We start from the raw sequence: 6871 nt of genomic DNA, 5'->3' as shown, positions 1-6871 counted from the left end.
CAGTACTTGGTCAGGGGGCTCTCACGAAGAGAAAACCCCCCAGGGACAGGGAGGAAGGAACCAAAAGGCCACACATCCTCCCCCTAGACTTCAGGGCAGGCCCGAGGACCCACACCCTCCATCCTGTGAGAAAAACACACACATAAGCAAGAAAAAGTGACAAAACGTGGGAGGTGAATAAATTAAATAAATAGAAAATAAAAAAGTGGTTGTGCCAAATAGTGCACAGACCAGGCCCTGAGGCCTGTAGCAAAAATTGCCCTGGTCCTAGACAAAAGGCCTGGTCCTAAGGGCGCTGTGCAGGAAAAGTGGAAACACAGTGACCATGTGCCATTTTCACACAGTGGGGTCCCACACCCAGGTGTTACTAGTGGCATCCCTGAGGCGACTACTCAGGGGGCACTGGTTTGCGGACTTTCTGCCTTCCCGACCCCTGGCCAGACAAGGTAGATCCGTCCAAATCAGGAGGTACTGGGTCCCTCTGACGTTCCAAAGGGGAATTACTCCCGGGCCCCAGCTACTACTCGTGGGCACCACGGTTTCTGTTCCCCCCGTAATAGCCATCAGGACCCCATCATACCAGCAGGGGTACTATACAACCAGTCATCCCCGCAAAGCTAGAATGACCGTGGAGCACCCCCACTGGACACTGATAAGAACAGATACTACACTTGATATTAGCCAAGAGGCCGAGAAGCGATAGCAGCATCCACACACGTAGGATACCCAACATTAGAGGTGATTTATTTTAATGCAAATATACCATTGCACACTGGTACTGACTAGTATTTCAGTGTATGTAGGCTGGTTAGTGAGCGCACTCTGATAAGCTGCTATTGCACCAAAAAGGAACCACAAACCTTTCAAATAGACTCTATCAATAAGGAAGTGCAGCGCTACAAAAAAAGTGACAAAAAGTCCTAAGACAAGCTAGAACCATTAGTAGAGATGAGCGAAGAAATGAAAAATTCGATTCGACTGATTCGGCGAATTCGTGGACAATATTCGATTCGAGTCGAATAAATTCGCTGTGAATTTAACTTAAAAAAGGGTGTTTCTAGGCTTCAGAGAGACTTAATATTAGTGCAGAACACTGTACCTTTAATTTAAATGCCCTTGGAGTCTGCTGGGGAAGAGAAATAATACTGTCAGTCAGTATGACATGCAGATGAGTGCCGTCGATCTTAGAATCACCGCACACTTCACTCATTTGGGCAGTCACGGGGCCAAAACCAGAGTGTGGAGCCACAGTGTGGCGGTGGAGGCAGCAGCAATGGGAGGCCATACAGCACCCTATGACAAAAATGGAAACCACCAGCAGTGTGAGGAGACCTGAAAGTGGCACATGGCAGAGTGTGGCGATAGAGACAGCAGCAATGGGAGGCCGTACAGGGACCCATGACACACTCTGGACCTGGCAGCAGCATGAGGAGGCGGTACAGGGGCCCATGACAGATTACGGGCCTGGCAGCAGCATGAGGAGTCGGTACAGGGGCCCATGGCAGATTACGGGCCTGGCAGCAGCAATGGGAGGCCGTACAGGGACCCATGACACACTCTGGACCTGGCAGCAGCATGGGGAGGCGGTACAGGGGCCCATGACAGATTACGGGCCTGGCAGCAGCATGAGGAGTCGGTACGGGGGCCCATGACACACTCTGGACCTGGCAGCAGCATGAGGAGGCGGTACAGGGGCGCATGACAGATTACGAGCCTGGCAGCAGCAACTTGGACAGGAGGACGTTCAGCTTCTGCACCGTCGGGTGCGTGCTCGCAAACTGTTGTCTCTTGGAAACGGATTCCAAGAAAGACTGCTGACGGAATCCGTGAAGAGGAGTAGCAGGAGAAGGAGCATCTGAACGAGCGGAATATGCCAACAAGCGACAACAGTGGCCCATGACAGATTACGGGCCTGGCAGCAGCATGAGGAGTCGGTACGGGGGCCCATGGCAGATTACGGGCCTGGCAGCAGCTATGGGAGGCCCGTAATCTGCCAGCACCCTATGACAAAAAATGGAACCCACCAGCAGTGTGAGGAGACCTGAAAGTGGCACATGGCAGAGTGTGGCGATGGAGACAGCAGCAATGGGAGGCCGTACAGGGACCCATGAGAGACTCTGGACCTGGCAGCAGCATGAGGAGGCGGTATAGGGGCCCATGGCAGATTAGGGGCCTGGCAGCAGCTATGGGAGGCCCGTAATCTGCCAGCACCCTATGACAAAAAATGGAACACACCAGCAGTGTGAGGAGACCTGAAAGTGGCACATGGCAGAGTGTGGCGATGGAGGCAGCAGCAATGGGAGGCCGTACAGGGACCCATGAGAGACTCTGGACTTGGCAGCAGCATGAGGAGGCGGTATAGGGGCCCATGGCAGATTAGGGGCCTGGCAGCAGCTATGGGAGGCCCGTAATCTGCCAGCACCCTATGACAAAAAATGGAACACACCAGCAGTGTGAGGAGACCTGAAAGTGGCACATGTTTGGGGCATGATTCATGGCGGATTTAGTCAGTTGTGTCAGGAACTGGTGGTTTGAAATCCAGACTAATCCACGCCTGATTCATTTTCACAAACGTGAGTCTCTCCACACTTTGGGTGGACAGTCGTGTCCTCCGCGGAGTTGCAATACCTCCTGCCGCACTAAACACGCGCTCCGATGCCACGCTACTGGCCGGGCATGACAGCCTTTCAAGGGCAAATTCAGCTAGTTGGGGCCAAAGGTCAAGTTTCGTTGCCCAGTAGTCAAGGGGATTGTCTACCTCGGTTGGCAGGGTGCTGTCCAAGTAGGCCTAAGCCTGTTGTTTGAGGTCCTGCTCCAGGTCCACCTGATGCTGCTGCTGCTGCTGCGGCTGGTTAGTAGTTTCCTCACTGCGCTGGTGAAGAAAGCTACTCATCATCGACTGCAGACTGAGGCAGCCGCTGCTGGTGGAGCTGCCACTGCTCCTACCACCCCACCCCTCCCCTGCTGCCATGGCAGCGGAACACGAGCGCACAGGGCCCACAGTGTCTGAGGATGGACGTTGGCGCAGACAGGCAGAGACCAGCTGACTACATAGGTGTTTTTTATAGTACGTTATTTTGGCCTCCCTCTCAGCAGGTGTGAAAAAGGCCACCATTTTTGAACGGTAGCGAGGGTCCAACAAGGTGGACAGCCAAAAGTCATCCCTCTGTCTGATGGTTATTATTCGGCTGTCGCTACGCAAGCAACCGAGCATGCTATGGGCCATTTGTGCCAAGGAATGCGAGGGACTCCCTGCCTCCATCTCCACAGCATACTGCCACGGTGCGTCTAGGTCCTCTGTCTCCTCTTCCTCCTCCTCTACCAGATGCTCCTGCTCCTCCACTCCTGTCCGCTGAGTGGAAAAACCACCCATTTCACTCAATAATTCCTGAGCACCAATGTCCTCCTCTACCTCCTCCTCTTCTTCCAGTCCTGCCCCCACAGGGGCCATGTGGCGTTGAGATCTGTGCGCCACGTCTACCGCACCCTGACCAGCCATTGTTAACAGCATTTGTTCCAGGACGTGCAACAGAGGAATGACGTCGTTCATCCCATAGTCCTGCCGACTCACGAATAGCGTGGCCTCCTCAAAGGGCCTGAGCAAGCGCAGGTGTCACGCATGAGCTGCCAATGGCTGACATCTAAGTTACACAGGGAGTACCTTTATCTGCTTTTAACATCAGGAAATCTGTGATGGCCTTTTGCTGTTCGTAAAGGCGGTCTAACATATGTAGGGTTGAATTCCACCTTGTTGCAACGTCACAGCATGAGGAGTCGGTATAGGGGCCCATGGCAGATTAGGGGCCTGGCAGCAGTTATGGGAGGCCCATAATCTGCCAGCACCCTATGACAAAAAATGGAACACACCAGCAGTGTGAGGAGACCTGAAAGTGGCACATGGCAGAGTGTGGCGATGGAGACAGCAGCAATGGGAGGCCGTACAGGGACCCATGAGAGACTCTGGACCTGGCAGCAGCATGAGGAGGCGGTATATAGGGGCCTACGGCAGATTAGGGGCCTGGCAGCAGCTATAGGAGGCCCGTAATCTGCCAGCACCCTATGTCAAAAAATTCAACACACCAGCAGTGTGAGGAGACCTGAAAGTGGCACATGGCAGAGTGTGGCGATGGAGACAGCAGCAATGGGAGGCCGTACAGGGACCCATGACAGACTCTGAACTTGGCAGCAGCATGAGGAGGCGTTATATAGGGGCCCATGGCAGATTAGGGGCCTGGCAGCAGCTATGTGAGGCCCGTAATCTGCCTGCACCCTATGTCAAAAAATTTAACACACCAGCAGTGTGAAGAGACCTGAAAGTGGCACATGGCAGCAGAGTGTGGCGATGGAGACAGCAGCAATGGGAGGCCGTACAGGGACCATGACAGACTCTGGACTTGGCAGCAGCATGAGGAGGCGGTATATAGGGGCCCATGGCAGATTAGGGGCCTGGCAGCAGCTATGTGAGGCCCGTTATCTTGCAGCACCCTATGTCAAAAAATTTAACACACCAGCAGTGTGAAGAGACCTGAAAGTGGCACATGGCAGCAGAGTGTGGCGATGGAGACAGCAGCAATGGGAGGCCGTACAGGGACCCATGAGAGACTCTGGACCTGGCAGCAGCAGGAGGAGGCGGTATATAGGGGCCCATGGCAGATTAGGGGCCTGGCAGCAGCTATGTGAGGCCCGTAATCTGCCTGCACCCTATGTCAAAAAATTTAACACACCAGCAGTGTGAAGAGACCTGAAAGTGGCACATGGCAGCAGAGTGTGGCGATGGAGACAGCAGCAATGGGAGGCCGTACAGGGACCCATGACAGACTCTGGACTTGGCAGCAGCATGAGGAGGCGGTATATAGGGGCCCATGGCAGATTAGGGGCCTGGCAGCAGCTATGTGAGGCCCGTTATCTTGCAGCACCCTATGTCAAAAAATTTAACACACCAGCAGTGTGAAGAGACCTGAAAGTGGCACATGGCAGCAGAGTGTGGCGATGGAGACAGCAGCAATGGGAGGCCGTACAGGGACCCATGAGAGACTCTGGACCTGGCAGCAGCAGGAGGAGGCGGTATATAGGGGCCCATGGCAGATTAGGGGCCTGGCAGCAGCTATGTGAGGCCCGTAATCTGCCTGCACCCTATGTCAAAAAATTTAACACACCAGCAGTGTGAAGAGACCTGAAAGTGGCACATGGCAGCAGAGTGTGGCGATGGAGACAGCAGCAATGGGAGGCCGTACAGGGACCATGACAGACTCTGGACTTGGCAGCAGCATGAGGAGGCGGTATATAGGGGCCCATGGCAGATTAGGGGCCTGGCAGCAGCTATGTGAGGCCCGTAATCTGCCAGCACCCTATGTCAAAAAATTTAACACACCAGCAGTGTGAAGAGACCTGAAAGTGGCACATGGCAGCAGAGTGTGGCGATGGAGACAGCAGCAATGGGAGGCCGTACAGGGACCCATGAGAGACTCTGGACCTGGCAGCAGCAGGAGGAGGCGGTATATAGGGGCCCATGGCAGATTAGGGGCCTGGCAGCAGCTATGTGAGGCCCGTAATCTGCCTGCACCCTATGTCAAAAAATTTAACACACCAGCAGTGTGAAGAGACCTGAAAGTGGCACATGGCAGCAGAGTGTGGCGATGGAGACAGCAGCAATGGGAGGCCGTACAGGGACCCATGAGAGACTCTGGACCTGGCAGCAGCAGGAGGAGGCGGTATATAGGGGCCCATGGCAGATTAGGGGCCTGGCAGCAGCTATGTGAGGCCCGTAATCTGCCTGCACCCTATGTCAAAAAATTTAACACACCAGCAGTGTGAAGAGACCTGAAAGTGGCACATGGCAGCAGAGTGTGGCGATGGAGACAGCAGCAATGGGAGGCCGTACAGGGACCCATGACAGACTCTGAACTTGGCAGCAGCATGAGGAGGCGGTATATAGGGGCCCATGGCAGATTAGGGGCCTGGCAGCAGCTATGTGAGGCCCGTAATCTGCCTGCACCCTATGTCAAAAAATTTAACACACCAGCAGTGTGAAGAGACCTGAAAGTGGCACATGGCAGCAGAGTGTGGCGATGGAGACAGCAGCAATGGGAGGCCGTACAGGGACCATGACAGACTCTGGACTTGGCAGCAGCATGAGGAGGCGGTATATAGGGGCCCATGGCAGATTAGGGGCCTGGCAGCAGCTATGTGAGGCCCGTTATCTTGCAGCACCCTATGTCAAAAAATTTAACACACCAGCAGTGTGAAGAGACCTGAAAGTGGCACATGGCAGCAGAGTGTGGCGATGGAGACAGCAGCAATGGGAGGCCGTACAGGGACCCATGAGAGACTCTGGACCTGGCAGCAGCAGGAGGAGGCGGTATATAGGGGCCCATGGCAGATTAGGGGCCTGGCAGCAGCTATGTGAGGCCCGTAATCTGCCTGCACCCTATGTCAAAAAATTTAACACACCAGCAGTGTGAAGAGACCTGAAAGTGGCACATGGCAGCAGAGTGTGGCGATGGAGACAGCAGCAATGGGAGGCCGTACAGGGACCCATGAGAGACTCTGGACCTGGCAGCAGCAGGAGGAGGCGGTATATAGGGGCCCATGGCAGATTAGGGGCCTGGCAGCAGCTATGTGAGGCCCGTAATCTGCCTGCACCCTATGTCAAAAAATTTAACACACCAGCAGTGTGAAGAGACCTGAAAGTGGCACATGGCAGCAGAGTGTGGCGATGGAGACAGCAGCAATGGGAGGCCGTACAGGGACCCATGAGAGACTCTGGACCTGGCAGCAGCATGAGGAGGCGGTATATTGGGGCCCATGGCAGATTAGGGGCCTGGCAGCAGCTATGTGAGGCCCGTTATCTTGCAGCACCCTATGTCAAAAA

At 54.6% G+C, this 6871-nt stretch overlaps 1 pseudogene; it reads right to left on the bottom strand.

Annotated features, from left to right (window-relative positions):
• Positions 1-540: 540 nt before the first annotated feature.
• Positions 541-701, bottom strand: LOC149452084 (U2 spliceosomal RNA; annotated as a pseudogene).
• Positions 702-6871: the final 6170 nt, after the last annotated feature.

Source organism: Staurois parvus, unplaced genomic scaffold (genome assembly GCF_062004578.1).
Source record: "Staurois parvus isolate SC_StPar_1 unplaced genomic scaffold, SC_StPar_1.0 ptg000498l, whole genome shotgun sequence".
Lineage (NCBI taxonomy): Eukaryota > Metazoa > Chordata > Amphibia > Anura > Ranidae > Staurois > Staurois parvus.
Note: the sequence above shows the minus strand (reverse complement) of the source record. Positions and strands in the feature narration are given on the sequence as shown.